General features: G+C 38.3%; 1 long non-coding RNA gene across 1 annotated transcript in view; it reads right to left on the bottom strand.

Annotated features, from left to right (window-relative positions):
• Window positions 1-16,826, bottom strand: part of LOC135213004 (uncharacterized) — a 90,521-nt gene that overhangs the window by 1,545 nt on the left and 72,150 nt on the right. The window lies entirely within an intron of this gene.

Below are 16,826 nucleotides of genomic sequence, written 5' to 3'. Positions count from 1 at the left end.
CATGGTTGATGTGAACCTACTATAGTACTATGAACAATATGGATGAGGCCAGACTTGACTTGTTTGCCAGAAAGCAGAGACCATATGAAGTCATCCCTCCAACCAGAGCAGCTCTGCTTCAACACATTAAATGTACAGCATATCCATCAGGTTGTGTATGGGGCCAGGCAATTCTATGCCAGCCAGAAGCACAGAGTCCAGCTGACTGGGGTTGGGAAAAGAGAAACGATTGGTGAAGACTGGAAAGTCTTCTGGACAGCAAACTCCCCACTACAAAAAGTTGTGAACAGCTTACAAAACGTGGCTACTAGCCGTGGCAGGCAAATGCAACATGCTTGGGTTTACATGCACAGCTATGTGTAGCTGCAAATGTGGGATACATCAGAACGGGAATTTCGTCACACTAACGGGTGACACCACGTATCTTTAAAATCTTGTGTTCATTTCAGGCTCGAACAAGCTTAAGATACTGTGTGTCATCATACTCCATTACAGTCTTGTGCTTGTATACTTTTCAGCAGCATTATGGGGGTACCTTTCCAAGATGTAACCTTGATAATACCCCAATAGAAATACTAAAACCAGATTCTCTGGACTCATAAACGTAGGCATAGAAAAAATTCATGTCTCTTTCTTGTAGAGTTATCAAGCAAAATGATTCATGGAAGCCATTTTGTGCACCATCTTTAGCAAAATGGTTGTATAGTAGTAGGAGCTCTGGTGATATCTCTAATATTAACTCTTCAACCCAGGACGACATTATCTGAACAATGACTGAAGTATTTATTTCAACATTGATTTACTCAAGTGTCAGAAATTGAAACAACCAGCGGCCATCTTGAAAAGTTGCGGGCAAATAAAAATTTTCGCTGACAACCAAATTTTTCAAGAGGGGGTTAAAATGAGCATTTGTGCCAAATTTCATGCTTGTATCACAAACTGAATTCTTCTTCTAAACTGCTGCACTACCATGAAGTGGTGAAAATAGTAGGACAACTTACAGGGCAACAGCATCACCCTCTTAATAAATTTGAACTGATACACATACCAGTGATATCATGTATACATACGCTCAGACATTAAATATATATGTATGTGTGTGTATATATATATATTATATATTATATATATATATATATACATATCTATATATATAATAATATATATATTACATAAATCCTTTTATATTATTCATATATGTACATCTATACAGTGTATTATAGAAGTATATACATACATATGTAGATATTTTATATACATATGTATATATATGAGTGTGTATGTGTGAACAAAAGATCTGAGTTTGATTAAGAGGAAGTGAGGAGAGCATATTAGGAGAAAATGGATGAAAAATAGGCTAGGGTTAAAGACACTAAGGTCAAAGTAGAATTTTCCTTCAAACTAGATTTATAGAAATGCTTTCAGTCGTTAATTATAAGTATGAGTGCAATATTGCAATATATTGCAATTTACTTACAATGGGAGTGGTAGTGCTTATAGTATCTGAATGACTGAGGATTTTATGGGTATTATTGAATGAGGATGGAGAGAAAAGTTGAAACAGTGATTGTATCAGGCTCAGCAATGGAATGGATTGAAAGTGAAAGAATACCTTCTGGAAGAGTGACATATTCCTCATTTTGTTCAGGAAATATGAAAATGTGTTTGTTTTAGTTGATTCAAAGGTTAAGGTAAGTGACAGACAAAAAGATGGTGTTGGTGACAGATTTGGAGTTTCAAGGGTAGAGCAGGATAGAGCAAGTCGTGGAAATTTTTTGAATCTTGAATATTTGAAAAATATATTGTCTCCAAAGAACGACGTCATAGTTATGCTTAGGAAAGAGAAAAATACTATGGAGAAAGTTTGCTAGATCACTTCTTAGTACAACTTAGAAAGTTGGAAGTAACGGTAATAAGATGGAGGTGTATCTGATCATTATCTCATTGCAGTGAAAATTAAGACATACATCTTCGGGTTGGAGAGGATGTGTTGAAAATATGGCTGCCTATGCAATTAAGACAGGTGAATTTAATATGAAGTGTGAAGAGCATAGGAGAAAATGGATGAAATGAGGTTAATGACACACACCTGGAAGAAGTAAATGAGGAGTTGGCGAAAATTCATGATTGGTTATGGGAAGTGGGAAGTGTTTGTGGATATAGGAAGGTAAAAAAGATAATACAAACAGAAATTCATTGGATGGGAGAATGAAAGGTCAATGAAGTCGATGAAAATAATTTTGGGAACACTTACATAACCATAAAGAAACAATCACATACTGTGGTAGCTTATGGAAATTGTGAGAGAGATATACAGCAATAGATAAAACCAAAGGGGAAATGGTTCATAAAAATTGTAAAGAATAAAAACCTGTTCAGCAAGAAGGTAATTGTTGAATGGTAATAAAAAACAAATTGTAGAATGCAGTCCTGACTTGACGTAGTTAGCATTTCGCAGATGTTGAGTGTGGAGGGTATATAATACAGTTAGAGCTGAATGACACAAGAATGGAAACGGTTAGTAGGAAGTTTGAGAATGCTTGTGGAAGTGACTGACGCGGATGGGAGTTGATGGGATTGCAAAGGACTTTGTGACATAATAGCTGAATTACTATAGGTAAAGAGGATAACGGTGACTGTATGAATTTTATTAGTATACCACTGCTTAGTATATAGGAGACTGTGTACGGTGGGATTTTGATAAAGACTTTATGACTGATGATAGGAGGATTGATAGGTTAAGATTATTGTGGGTCTAGTTAAGGAAGATCGTTTTCTGAACACGTATTTATGAAAGAAGAATGTAAGAAGTTTGGAAGTAGCATGAATAGATCAAGAAAAAGCTTATAACACTCTCATATATATATATAGGTAAGATGGAGTTGTTGAAAATATATGGTTCAGAAGGTAGGCACTGAGAGCAAATATAAGTTTATATTTATAATGGAAGTGAAATAAGCATTCGAATGTCTAGGCGGAGATTGACTGGTTTGGTGAGAAAAGGTGAAAAGTGGACCCAATGCTAACACGTGTTTATCTCCATAGTTCAATATTTTTATGGATGGAGTGATGAGAGAAGACAGAAGCACTGAATGGAAATAATGAGGGGACACTGTGGGAAACCAACGAGGCACGTTGAAAAACTTTGCAAAAAGAGCGTTGATAGAAAGTGGTGCAAGTATATTAATTAAAAAAAAAAAGTTAAATTGCACAGAAATTGCTTGAGTAGTACAGCATATATGGTAGATGTGTGAGAAATGGGAAAATACGCTAAGTGATAAAATAGCTCGCGTATTTGAAGAACAGATCAATGTCTTGAGAACGTTTGCTCAAAGTTAAGTATACCTTAGTTTAACCAGACCACTGAGCTGCTTAACACCTCTCCTAAGACTGACCTGAAGGATTGGATATTTTTATGTGGCTAGGATCCAATTGGTTACTTGCAAGACCTGCAGCTTATTGTGGAATCCGAGCCACATTATACAGAGAAATGAATTTCTAACCACCAGAAATAAATTCCTCTGATTCCGTGCTAGCAGAGTGGGGAAACGAACTTGGGCTACCAAATCTGTAGGCAAGCACGTAACCCACTGGTTCAACGAGGAACAAAAGTTAAGAGGAAGGAAAGCAAGACCAAAGTGGTGTGAGAGAAATATAAGAAAAGGAATAAATAAATAATCCAGAAAAGGTAAGATTAAAAAGTGCTGGATCGATAGTGGGTAGATATTGGATATAAAGTTCTTAATATCCAAGAATCACAAGGTACACGCAAAGCACAGGTAAAATCCACGAAGGGTATACTAGTATTTGGGCACTTTTAACGTGGGTTTTCTGTATAAGTGTATGAAGTGCTAATGTTGTGGAAGTTCCTTGCACCGCATTCATCAGATATTTAGCATTTAATGTATGAATGTGGAAGTGGTCGTCGTGCTGTCTTTTTCTCTGGAGCGACGAAGCCCCTTCTAGGGAGGGGAAGCAGCTTAATGGTGAAGTTACGGATAAGATATAATATTTGTCATGAGTTTCTTGTGTGTTACTTCTGTAGTAATGAGTTTGCTTACACCTTAAAATTACACTAGATAGTATGAAATTAACAGATTCACTATCAAAGTGATCTTTTTACAGTGCTGCTGAGGAATTCTGGGCAATGGCTCTGCTAAAGAGATTTCATCTAGGCTTATCTGTAGCAGTAGTGACGGTACTTTTCTGTCCCTCGCATATTGTTTGCTCTCACCGATTCGGCCTACCAAGTAAGTAAACACTGACGAGGAAGCATTTTTCAGATATGTAACCGAGTAATGAGACCTTTCCCTGAAAAATGCGGGACGCCATATCTTATGTTTTCCACACGCAAATTACTACAGAGGTAATGTAACCTAACCTAAACTAGGGGCATGGCAAAAAAAAATAAATAAATAACAGGGTGGTGCAAGACTAGCATATATCTCAGGAATTTGCAATGTGGAAGTCAAACCCCGTCCGTGGTTATTAAGAATGTGCCTCAGTACAACACTTGCTTTCTCTCTCTCTCTCTCTCTCTCTCTCCCTCAAAATTTTTTACCTAATCTCGCCATTTCTTAAACCGTGTGCATTCCTTGCAGTTGCACCATTTTTCTCTTTGCTAAAGCAAATTCTTGGCCTAAGTCCAAGGAACAAAAGTCTAACTTCTTATGATCAGTATAATTGTTTTCATTGTGATTTACTTTCATGCATGTTCATTTAACACAGGACTAGTCATTTTAATGATCTTGCATTTCAGGAGAACCAGATACTCTATGGGAATCTCGATTTGCGACATTGGCTGTGCTTCAAGAGTCCTGGGTTCCGGGATGTTCCTTCGTTTATGTCACAGATGGGACGACACATTCCGATTCTCTTCACTGGGTAAGGAAAGATCCCTTGTACTGAATCGTACCATGTCTTTTCAGGGTACGCTGTCTATTTAAGAAAAAAACAGACAATAGTAACTGGTTTTTACTGCGTTCATGAACATAAAAAAAAATACTCGATGAAAGATGTCATCCACAAATGCCAGTCTAAAAGTTCACGATCTGGCTTATCGTGAACTAAAATCGAGACGTGGCCTATAAAGCCACAGGCCAACCCAGATTTATTGTTACGTTTCCTTCATAAATAATATCCTCACTCACAGTGTGGTGTATACATCCAGAGATTTAGTGGATGGGTTATACTACCAATAAACAATGAAATTATTAGTTGTGCTGCATCTACAATATTATTATTATCATATATCTATATAATGAACAAATAACCATGGCAGACAACTGTGGAGAGACTGACTTGCGTGGTATACAAAATAGAGATAACTCACATATGAAAAAAGAAAAACAAGAAAAATATCACAAACAAATATAAAATAGTAGACAAATTAATACTTCCATATAAAACAGAAATAAAAATAAAACAATAATTGGGTGATGAGCACGAATCTCTTAAATGTAGGGGGAAAATGTACCATACGTATAATAAAAGTATTTCAAGGAATGGTAAAAATTTTTATTTCTTTTACCATCTCTTGAAATACTAGCTGAAGATTTATTACACTCGTTAACTGATTTTCAGAGTCATCGAGAAGTGATTGCCCAAGAATCCTTACGTGTAAACACATTTCTATCTAAATATTTTTGAAAGGAGAGTCCCTTTCCAGTAGCATACATAACCCATGCTGCACGGTCATTAAAAACGATTTTTCTGAGTAATGTAGACATTATTCCTTGCAGCATTTGTTTTTCATTTCCATCATCTTATTTATACGGAAAATATATATAGTCACGCCCAAATATGGAACACAAACTTATGAGGAAACCAGAGCAATGACTAAACCACAGTGACAAGAAATAAGAAGAGAATAAAATTTAAATCGTACACGACGTCTGTAACCGAAAACATTAAGGTTTCGTCTTTTCTTTTTTCAGATCATTATGAACACCGACATGGAATCCAGTACTTCAGTGTTCGAAATGTCAGCCGTGCCTCGTGGAGATGAGGTGCCTTCGGGGTCACATGATCCACTTACCTCCATTGATAAGGTATTTTTCATTTAATGTAAAATGTATGCAAAACACGGTCACAGACAAACACATACACACTATATATAGATTTTATATATATATATATATATATATATATATAATATATATATATATATATACATATATATATAGATATATATAAATATAAACCTATCTATATATATAAGTATATATATATATATATATACAATGTTGTCAATAGATTTATTTCAAAGAAATAAATCTATTTTCACCCGTATTTAACCCTATGGTCTTATTTACTAGGCATTACTGAATTTTCTATTCACCTTAGGTTCACCTCTGTTTATTGTATTAGACATCTTATTTCTCGGATTTGTTAAACAATTTGGCATATATATGTGAGTGTGTGTGTGCATTATATAATTAATTTATGTATGTATTGAATTGTGTATGAGAAAAAAATAATTCTTTTTTCACTTACGAAGGTTCGTAGATCATCGAGATGTATGACGATGATTGCCATCAGTGACGACCAAGAAAACTTAAGCTACATCGTCGAGGGGGCTGTTGGTAACAATGTCCTCATCTGGCCCACAAGACTCCTGATCGTGACTCGTTTGTCGCTCCATGAACTTCACCACCTCCGGAAATCTCTTTCTGTTTCCAATGCCATGGTTATGGAGCTGACGAAGAATTCACGGAGGTGCGGTGTCTATCTGTATTTGCCATACAGTCATCGAGTCGTTCTCTCTGCGTCTTGGACAGAGTCGACCGGATTAAATGTGTTCGGGGACCAACAACTCTTCCCAAACAAATTCAAGAAGTAAGGACATTTTGTTCTATTTCTAAGAGATTTTGTAGTTTTTAAACATGATCATGTTTGGGATCTAAGTTTTTACTGATTATGACTAAATTTATCTAATTTTTATAATTCAGGGCACATTTTCGTTTCTTCCTAAGAAAGCCAGTCGTAACAGGCCAAAAGGCATGAAATTATGAGAGATAACTGGAGTAGAAAATAAAGATAAGGAATCCTGGAAAAGAAGCACGAGTGTTGTGCAAACTGAGGAAGGGAAAATGTTGACAGAAAGTGATGCCTGCCTCCGAGGCTGACGTTATAGATACATTATGTGTGTGTATGTGTTTTAACGTTGCACGGAACCAGTGGTTATTCAGCAACGGGACCAACGGTTTTACGTGACTTCCGAAGCACGTCGAGAGTGAATTTCTATCACCAGAAATACACGTATCTCACACCTAAATGGAATGCCCGTGAATCGAACTCGCGTATAGATACATTACATTTGGATTTTTTGTACTAAGTCACAGTAACGTTACTAAGACATACAAATCACCGATGACAGTGGCCAGAAGGGTCCGAAAGTAATGGCTGAAGGATAGAAAAATATCAATTTAGCATGTAATCGCTTACTCCAGCTCGTGACTGGCTTGAATTTTAAGCATTCCTTATAGCCATTGTTCATGGTGTATAAGGAAATAATTTTGTCCAGTATAAGATGAAGTCTTATAATGGAGAAATCCACTGTATGATTAATTAAGAATATAAAGTGAGACTTTGATAGAAAATAAGGTAAACAATGCAAACAAGATAAGTAGCTTAGAGGGTATTGTCAAAGGATAGAATATCTATCGCATGGAAATAAGTTCAATAAAACGGCATTGCAAAGGAGCGGTATGCATCAACATATCTCACTAACGAAGCATGACGCTATAGTGAATTTCTGGTTAAGGAGAACATGTTAGACATTATTTTTCACGATTCAGAAAAACATCGCTCAGCATCGAGAACATTTATACCACATTTTAACATTTTATTAAGCAAGGGTGCGACATTTCTTCACAGTCGTAGTTTTTTTTTTTTTTTTTTTGTTTCATCGAAAGCTCTCGGAAATCTCTTGTGCCTAAAACAATTTTGAAATGCCGATTTTTTTCTAATCACAGCGCTGTAGACTTCAATCAGTTCCACGTAGTAACTATTTGTGAATTTCAATTAGCATGCAGCCAATCTCTTGTTAACAAAGTATCAATCTTTTCATACTTACTTTTTATTTTGTTTGATATGTGAAATATTTTTTATTGTTCCATACGCACGCAAACCCCCCTAATGTAACAAGAAGCTAGCTTTCCATGCCAACAGGCTAAGAGACGGCGCCAAGATCATCGTAGCAGGAAATAACTTGCCTCCACACATATCAATCCAAGAGGTGGCCAAAGAAAGTGGCCAGGGGAGAGAATTCTTATATTCAGGACCAGTCATAATGTTACTTCGAATATTAGCAACGAACATCAACTTCACGTGAGTGGGATTTTGCTTTTATGGGAGACAAGTCATTCATTCTAAGCTTTTGGTGTATTATCAATATATGGTTGACCAGTGGGTTATTAAGGGTATCTCACCTACTACTTATCAGTTAAAGGTAATACAGGCATACATATCTGGCGTGTATGGCAGGTACAGCTTGGTTCAACCCTCCGATGGTTCCTGGGGCATCCTCTTCCCAAATGGTTCTTGGAACGGAATCATTGGGATGATTCTCAAGAAGGTGAGACCAGTTTACTTGTCATGTTATTTTTTTTTTTCCTTACTAAAGTTTTTTTTTTTTTTTTTTTTACAAAATGCCCTAGAAACTCGCAGTGCATATACTTCTGCCAATGTCTATGGAAATAAACTCTGTGTAGTAAGCAGAGCTCCTCATATTCCATGTGTTATGTATACTATAGTTACGGCATGGAAAATAATTACTTTTCATCATGCGCTGTTGACCTATGCCTTTAGCAAGTTGACTTTGCCCTGGGCCCCTTCGGGGTAACGTACGTCAGATCGAGAGTCATCGACTACACAAACACGTTGGTGGTCGACTACGGACAGATTCTTGGAAGGAGAGGCAACACAGAGGTGGACCCATGGGGATTCCTCATGCCGTTATCACCACTGATATGGGCAACGGCATTTGGGACATTGACTCTCATATTTGTTTTTTCTGTCGCTATCAGGCGCATCGACCGATATGTTGGTTTGTCCCTGTCAAAGCTGTCTCCAACCATGTACATCCAAGCATTCCTGCAACAAGGTATTTTTCTCATGTGATTCAAGTTGACTTACATTAAACTGATCGTAATAGAGTAATGTGGGGGAGGGAAATCAGCAATCACTCAAGTTACCAAAAGACTTGAGTATTACTTTCAATAAGTCGCAGATTGTATTTTCTTTCATTAAATATTACAGTCAGCCGCCAGTATTCGTAGGGGATGTGTACCACAACCGCTGCGAATAGCTAAAATCCGCAAATACCTAAAACCCCTCTAAAAGCACTTAGACCTGCCCATTTTGATAGTTCAAACACAAAAAAGACCCTCTTAAAATGTTTTGTCAGAAGGAGTGTATTTACCAGGAAAATTATATGAATTAGTAATTAGTGAATATTTCTCGGTGGAAAATACCGCGAATTGGCAAATATTCTGTGTAGATATGTGCCATACAGAAATACGCGAAAAAGGTGATTCCACAAATTTCCAGACCGCAAATTGCAGGGGTTAACAGTAAACTTAGCAGTAACATTAGAATTTAGCGGTGACAGTATTTAAAGGGTTAAATCATACCATTAAACTTTGCTGGTTGAAGACAAAGTTCTTGTTAAAGGTTACTTCTGAATTAACATAATCTACTTCCATTTCCAAATTGTTCAGTAAAATGCTCATTGCAGAATAAATTGACAGCCCTTCTCTTAAGATGCCATGGATGATATTTGACAGTCTGCAATTGTGCTTATTTAATTTGAGTGTTTTTATGGAATAAATTAATCTCAAACATTATGATCGCATTTACAAACTTTCTTTAATGCCAAATATTGCTTGAGCTACTGTTAAAATACTTTTCCTGTCTTCCTAGTCGCTTGGAATGTTATAAAAAAACATTACACCTACGGTATGTCATGATGAAGTGTCTTCATGTAACATGTAGATAAGAAGATGGATTGATTGATTGATCATGGAATTTAGGGCATAGCCCAAGCGCTGGGACCTGCAAAGGTCATTCAGCGCTGCAGTATTATTTGATTGAATGAAATGGAATACACATGTATCTAGTGTCTAAAGACTAAAAAGATTTTCATAACTTAAATATTTTTGCTTATATATCAGGTACCATGGCACAGGCTACAAACGACTATTCTTTAAATAAATTATTTAAAACCTTACCTGGGCTTTATATATATATATATATATATATATATATATATATATATATATATATATATATATATATATATATATATATAGGAAAACTAAAGTACAAAACATTCATCCTTTTTAGGCTAATATCAACTTCAATCAATTACTAAACCATACTTTTTTCCAGATATTGTGGTACCACCAGACGCTGGATGGGAAAAAGTATTACTTGGCAGTTGGTTGTTGTGCATCTTGGTCCTCCTTGAATGCTACAGCTCGAACTTGATCACGTTGCTTGCAGTGCGCCATATAAGGGATCCTTATCAGAATGTTAGAGATGTCTTGGATGATCCCAAAGTCAAGATGCTTTGGCTTGCTAGTACTGCATATACCCAGTATCTCTCGGTGAGAGCCATTCCTTTCTCTGTCAGCAAGTAGATTACTTCTCTTTACTAAGAAAAATGGGCATATCTTCAATTGCAGTTTTAATAACAATAACAATAAAAACATTTTCAAGTAGCTTTCGATAACAACTATTGCTATGCCTTTGCTTTTATTAGCATCAAAGCGTTATTGCAGTTAGTTGAGAAACACTGATTTGTCTTCAGAATGTGGATTCAGGCATATTCTACGAAGTAGCTGAAGCTGGAAAACGTGGAAAAGTAAAATTTGTTCCAGCGCCAGAGTACGACACGACTGTCGACGAATTGGTATCACGTGGAGACTACGTTTTAATAAATCCTTTTCTAATGATGAAAATGTTCCTTACTGAGGATTATATGGATAAAGGTAAGTTTGAGAACTGTAAACGAATGGCACTGCATAAGGATGTTCATTCAGTGGTTAGTATAATCTGCATGCATAAGGATGCTCAGTTGTTTACTAGTATAAACATAATACTCTTATACACATAATACTCTTAGAAAAGTTTTGGTTCTGATCTTCGCTATTATTTCAGGAAACTGTAAATTCTACGTGTCAAAAGATAAATTTTTACCCCTGACGTTCGGTATGGTAGTCCCCAAATACAGTCCTCTGCGTGGTCCTATTAATGAAGGGTAAGTTCCAGCAAAATCAGTCTTGGAAAATTTGAAGAAACATCCCAGATGGTGTGTGCGTGTGAGTGCAACATATATATATTACAAACATGTGTATGTGCGCTTGTGTGGGCATCTTACTTTCAGCCATTTATATAAAATGGAAACTTTGTTTGAATATATAACATTTGATCTTACTCATGAAGATATTTAATTATGTACAGTACTAGTATTAATGCACATTATTTAAGATTATCGTCATATATTCATTTAAAAAATTAGATATGATGTAGATATGTATATCTGGAGTGCTGTTTAGCAAAACTGCTAACACGGGTATTAATAAGACTACCAAATTTTACAAAAAATTAATGACAATTGTAGCTATTAAGATATATTTAAATTATTACTAATTGTAAGTGCCTACCATAGTTCTGCATATTCATTAGACTAATCCCATTGTAATTTATATACATGATCACGCTTTAAATGGTTTAGTTTTACTTAGTAAAGCTTTCAACAGTTTACACAACAGAGCTCAGTATTGTTAGCAATAATTTACAGTTAAAATATATTAGCCATTTAACATACGGAAGATTTCTCATTACTTATAACACCCAAGGACATTAAATATTCTTAATATGAATTTATTTTTCTCATATTTTGGGTAATGAAATATTTGTTGCTTTTCAGAATAAGAGGAGTAGTTGAAGGGGGGTTTTATGATTACTGGCTGGAAAATGCCTTTACTAATGCAAAGTCCTGCAAGAATCCACCAACGAAAATCACTGTCATGGCGCCTCTGTCCTTAGCAAATCTTTGGGTAAGGAATCTGATGTCAGTGATTCCTGAACATTGGTGTTTCACTTAGTGTTAAGTTATCCAGAGTTAAAAGTTCTAGATTTTTATATATATATATATATATATATTATATATATATATATATATATATCTATATATATATATATATATATATATATATATATATATATATATATATATATATATATATATATATATCTTCATAGACATATATTACATTTTTTTCCACTCAAGTAAATCAGATATTCATCATTGTACACAAATTAAAAGAGACATCAAGGTAATAACCCAGGACATTTGTTCCCATGCCTATTAGGTTATGCAGATTATTATTTCTATCTAGGAGGTTAAAGTTATTACAATTTCATCACGAAATGCCACTTCGTTATGGAGAGTACATACTAACTGAGTTGTTTGGCTCTCCAGAAACTTGAAGTCAAGTCTCAGGGAGAGTAATATTTTCAGAGGAAATAAATATTTTTCGTAATGTCAGTCCTGGGATCTTGTGGTTTTTCACAAATACATACCAACTAGCATACATCTATTACCTTTTCATTCACTTTTTCTGTATTTTCATTCCAGGGCATGTTTGTGCTTCTTGTGGGCGGTTACCTTGCCAGCTTTGTAGTCCTGTGTCTGGAAATCTCTGGGAAAAAAATTCTCCGGTTCTCAAGCTCCTTCACTCACTGACTTGCTAAGAAAAAGGTTATCTTCAGATGTGTACCATTGAATCATTATTAGATTACATTTAAATGGCTTACAATGCAACAGAATCCGAATCTTAAAACCCCATTATAGTAAACTGACGCCTACATGTTTTCTTCCAATATTAATACAGTTTGTATCAATATAATAAATAAAACATAATTGGCAACCTTTATTTTTCCCAGTGAGAGATTGATCACGTTTCCATATTTCATATTCAGTGAGTCAATAATTTGGTAACCATGAAGACTTCCTAAATCTTATCTGGTAACAAAATATGACTTTAAAACAAGTTATCTGCACTATTGCTGGTATAATAGTGCCAATACCTGAACATGTTTAAACTCAACAGCTTTAGATTGAAAGTATATGCAGACTGCATATATTCTCTCTGTGCACAGACAAACAAAATTAATACTGCGATTAGTACTAGGAATATTGGAATTATGGCAAAGCTGCCTCCCACAGTGACTGGGGTCGTAGAAGGAAAAGTTGGAGGGCTTGTTATAAATAAAAAGGCAGTCAAATTTGAAAGAAGAACAGGTAAATTGATCATCAATAGGCAAATTAACCTGACTAGAAGTCCTAGCCTCGGCTCTAGCAGCTGCCTTCCTATTCCTGTCACACTGAAGTTTGGCTAGATAAGCCTCTAAAAACCCTGCCATTTTCCCTTGTCCCAGTCTTCACACTGTCACAGGAAAGAGTAAAAGAACAAACCTGCCCACTAAAATTGCAACATATGGAATGAATGTCATATTTAGATGAAGTCAGTCTTGTTTTACAGCCTTTGCTCCAAACCTAATACTAGATGCACTAGGTTGACATAATTCTAAATCAATGTCAAAATTTTGGTGCCTCGGAAAGTAGGGCTAGCAGGGGATATCAAACACCATGTAGTCACTCGGGAGCCACCAGAATTATCCTGAGAGATAGGGTGATCAACACCCTGTTGACAACGTTGTAAATAAGACAAAATGGAGGGAAGAGGGAAGATATAGACATTGAGGTTATCCCATGGGCATTGGAAACGTGTCCTCTTCAGCAGCCCATGGGTCTGGCATGATGGACCAGGAGACTTGCAGTTTTCTGTTGTGCAAGGTGGTGAACAGATCAATGGCCGGGAGCACCAAGAGCTTGAACCACCTCTCCATAATGTCCAGGTAAAGGGAGCATTCTGCCCCTGTTACCTGATTCCTCTTGCCTGGAATGTATCTGGCTGACAGTTCTATTGAGTCAATGCCCACTCATGAACCTACATTGTCAACTGATGCAGTCAAAGGGACACAAGGACCCCTTGCTTGTTGACATATACCACTATTGTGGTGTTGTTGCTCATCAACACCACCGAGTGTCCCAATTGATCCTGAAACTCTTGGAGAGCCAGGAAGGCTGCCTTGAGTTCCAGGATATTGATGTGAAAGTGTTTGTTGTCTCGGTTTTACTCACCCGAAACCAGCAACTCCACCAGATGTGTGCCCCATCCCTCAGTCCATACATCCGAGAACAAGAGAGGGAGTATGTAGAATTACGCCTACTAAGAGGTTCCTGACATTCATCCACAAGTCTAAGTCCTGTCTCACTTCCTCTGATAGAGGAATGGGAAAGGACTGGGGATCTCATGACTGGGACCAGAACTCCTTCATTCTCCACTGGAGAGAAGGAAGGTGAAGCTGCCTGTGAGGGATCAGCTTCTCCAACGACGACAACTGATGATGAATGACTTGCCATTGCCAAGCTGGCTGCTTCCGTCAAGACAGGAACAGCTGTGCTGCCTTCCTAAACCTGCTGATATGAAAGTCTGAGGGAAAGACTCTTCCTACTACCATATTTATCAGCATGCCCAGGTACTTTATCCTCAGCTTGGGGATGAGATCAGATCTCTCAAGATTTACATCAAAGAAGAAGTCGATTCTTGTCCTGGAGCAGCTTGCCAAGATGAGCCAATTGCCCACATACCTCAAGAGATATATCCCTTGTGAATGGAGCCAAGCTGACACATGGGTGAAAACTTGTATGAACACCTGGGGAGCAATCAAGAGCCCAAAGCAGAGTACCCTGAATGGGAATACAAGCAGTCCCTGTTTATCAGTGGGGGTTCCGTTCACAACAGTGCAGTGTCATGATAACCAAAAATTGCTGATAACCGAAAATTGGTGACAATAGCACCAGCCCCCGGTTGTCGGCACCGAACTTTCATGTCAACTGTAAGGATGAAGTTGTTCTCCCTGATGGAAGTGAGCACAGAGCGAGCGTGACGCTCCCATTGTGAACGGAGTCTGAAGAGCGAATCGGTTCAAGGGAGAGAGGTCTATAACCAGTCTCCAACACCCCCGAGGCCTTCTCTGCGAGAGAGATGCAGCTGCAAAAGCCTGGGGGACTGATCCGGCACGACTTCCACGGCCCCTTTCTTCAGCATTGCTCGTACCACCTCTGGGAGTACGAGATCCTTTGGCAAGCTGGGAAACATAGTTAAGGAGACAGACCAGGTTGTTGGTGAGAAGTGGCCGAGACTCGAAGGGAAGTAAATCCCCCTCCTGAAGGACATTCACTACCCAGAAATCGGATCCATGTCACTGCCATGTTGCCTAATGGCTCAACAAGTATTCCCCCACTAATGGCAGCAGCTGGAGGGGAATGCTACCCCTAGTGTCCTCCCCTCTTCTTATCTATGAACACTTTTCCCAACTGGAAAGAGGGTTGAAAGGAGTGTGTGACTGTGCACCCTTCTTGGCAAAGGTGGAAGAAGGCTGCATATTTCAGTGAGTGCCCTTCCAAGCCTGGGGCCAAGGAAGTGCCAGCTTGACCCGAGAGTCGAGCTGCAGCAGCACACGAAGACCAGGAGGTCTTGGCCACTGCCTGGGGGGCAAGACAGTCGTTGTCCTTGGTATGCCTCTTGTTTACCACAGCATCTACCAACTCTCTGGAGAAGAGAGAAGCAGAACCCCGCACTGGTCCTTTCCTGAAGGTCAGAGTAGGCTTGGGTCCTACAGACCTTAAGACCCCATTCAGTGTCCTTCTCTTCAGCACCAGGTTTGCCCACAGGTTTCCCATCTGGTGGGCTGGGTATGAAACAGCTTTACCTCCAGACTGGCATAGTCCTCTCCAGACTTCCACAGTTAGCTGCTGCAGTGAAAGACCCAGCCCTAGATGAACCAGGTCCAGGTCAACTTGTTTAGTCGGCAATTACACCTCTGTAGGCATGTAGAAATGCTTCTGTCAAGGCAGAGGAGGGGGAAGAAACTTCCCCAAATGGCTTGATCGAAATTAATTATCCTGCCCAGAGACCAGGCTATTCACTTGATCGAGTACACTGGATAGTGTGGACCTTGCCAGCCCCACTGAAGCTTTTGGTTCCATTTGTGGACTAAAAAATTAAAAAAATTAAAAAAAATAAAAATAAAAAAAGATTCAGAGTGAAGGACAATCCACAGAAGAAGCTATGGTCACTTCCCTGAGATCATTGTTCTGATGAATCAGCACAATGATAACTGCAAAGGTCCTCTTATCTTGGGGGTGTCCACATCCTGGGGAAGGGGGCCCTCAAGACCTTCCAGGGTGCGGTCCTCCCGATCAGCAGATCCCTGGGATCCTTCCTCGATTACTTGGGTGTATGACCGAGTTGGTCCAAGAACTGAATCCAGGCAGTAGGCCTTCTTGGTAGAACTCCGAAAAGAAGAGTTCTCATCAGAGTCCCTCCTGTCTGACTCACACCTCCCAGTGTAACCCCAGGAGGTTGAGGGGACAGGCGAGGGAGATCAATCATGCCTACCTATCCTACTGGAAGAACCAGCAGGAGAGGAAGGCTGTGAGTGGTTGGTCCAAAATGCGGTGGCAACGGCAGCACAGGTCTAGGAGAGCACCTAAGCCATGGCGAGGTGCTGTCACAAGGAGAGCATAGAGGTTCACATGAATGCACCTGTGCTTCCTTCTCCAACAAGCAGGATCAATCATGTGAAAATGAACTGGAGCCGAGTGCTCGAGTACCAATGGACATGAACTTGCGCAGTCCTCCCGACGTGCTCCAGTCTTCTTTGATGAGAATATTGTACAGGGGACC

This window comes from Macrobrachium nipponense, chromosome 19, assembly GCF_015104395.2.
Source record: "Macrobrachium nipponense isolate FS-2020 chromosome 19, ASM1510439v2, whole genome shotgun sequence".
Classification (NCBI taxonomy): domain Eukaryota; kingdom Metazoa; phylum Arthropoda; class Malacostraca; order Decapoda; family Palaemonidae; genus Macrobrachium; species Macrobrachium nipponense.
This window is presented reverse-complemented; position numbering and strand designations above follow the sequence as displayed.